Raw genomic sequence first — 1695 nt, 5'->3', positions numbered from 1 at the left:
TGGTAGTTTGGTCTGCCCTGTTCCCATGATGCACTGGGCCAGGGACAGACTAATTTGCATATAGCCAGGTTCTGAGCTGGGATGGGGCAGTGAGCTAGATAACGGTGATGGATCAAGCCCTGATCTTTGGACTGGGTAAGAGTGGTCTGCTTAATTCAGACACTCTGTTCATCACCACCTCCTTTTCTGAATCATTTTGTCCACCATAAGCGTGGAAGGGTATACTCAGACATGAGTCCCTTGCTCACTGCTCCATCAGGATTCAAGCAAGCCGGGCCGACGACGCCTGTAATGGCAGAAACCGGTCCCCGGAAGCTTGTCTCCTTTCTGGTGAAGAATTGGCTTGGTAGTTTGGTCTGCCCTGTTCCCATGATGCACTGGGCCAGGGACAGACTAATTTACATATAGCCAGGTTCTGAGCTGGGATGGGGCAGTGAGCTAAATAACGGTGATGGATCAAGCCCTGATCTTTGGACTGGGTAAGAGTGGTCTGCTTAATTCAGACACTCCGTTCATCACCACCCCCTTTTCTGAATCATTTTGTCCACCATAAGCGTGGAAGGGTATACTCAGACATGAGTCCCTTGCTCACTGCTCCATCAGGATTCAAGCAAGCCGTGCCGACGACGCCTGAAATGGCAGAAACCGGTCCCCGGAAGCTTGTCTCCTTTCTGGTGAAGAATTGGCTTGGTAGTTTGGTCTGCCCTGTTCCCATGATGCACTGGGCCAGGGACAGACTAATTTGCATATAGCCAGGTTCTGAGCTGGGATGGGGCAGTGAGCTAAATAACGGTGATGGATCAAGCCCTGATCTTTGGACTGGGTAAGAGTGGTCTGCTTAATTCAGACACTCTGTTCATCACCACCCCCTTTTCTGAATCATTTTGTCCACCATAAGCGTGGAAGGGTATACTCAGACATGAGTCCCTTGCTCACTGCTCCATCAGGATTCAAGCAAGCCGGGCCGACGACGCCTGAAATGGCAGAAACCGGTCCCCGGAAGCTTGTCTCCTTTCTGGTGAAGAATTGGCTTGGTAGTTTGGTCTGCCCTGTTGCCATGATGCACTGGGCCAGGGACAGACTACTTTGCATATAGCCAGGTTCTGAGCTGGGATGGGGCAGTGAGCTAAATAACAGTGATGGATCAAGCCCTGATCTTTGGACTGGGTAAGAGTGGTCTGCTTAATTCAGACACTCTGTTCATCACCACCCCCTTTTCTGGAGACAATTGAAGGCAGCCAGGGCCCAGCTAGCCAGCCTAGACACTGACAGGGCGGAATTCGCTGCTCTCCGTCTCCGCCATACATATTATGTTGGGGGTAACAAAACTGGCCGCTTACTTGCTAGCGCCCTGAAAGCTAAAACCCAACGTTAAAAAATCTCCGGCCTTACAGACGACTCGGGCGTAGTCCTCACTGAGGAGACTCAGGCTGCGGAGGCATTTCGGACCTACTACGCCTCATTATACGGGGCCGACGCGGTGCCCCTCGAGGAAGTCGATGCTTATTTGGACTCGGCGGCGATCACCGAGCTGCCTCAGGCAAACGCAGACGCTCTAGACGCCCCCATCCGTCTAGATGAGGTGCTGGCCGCTATATCCCGCCTTCGCCCGCTTAAATCCCCGGAACCGGGCGGCTTCTCGGCCGTTTTTTACAAAACCTTTAGTCAGCTTCCAGCTCCTGTCCTCACCCGGCT

Source organism: Lissotriton helveticus, chromosome 5_1 (assembly GCF_964261635.1).
Source record: "Lissotriton helveticus chromosome 5_1, aLisHel1.1, whole genome shotgun sequence".
Taxonomy (NCBI): Eukaryota; Metazoa; Chordata; class Amphibia; order Caudata; family Salamandridae; genus Lissotriton; species Lissotriton helveticus.
Note: the sequence above shows the minus strand (reverse complement) of the source record.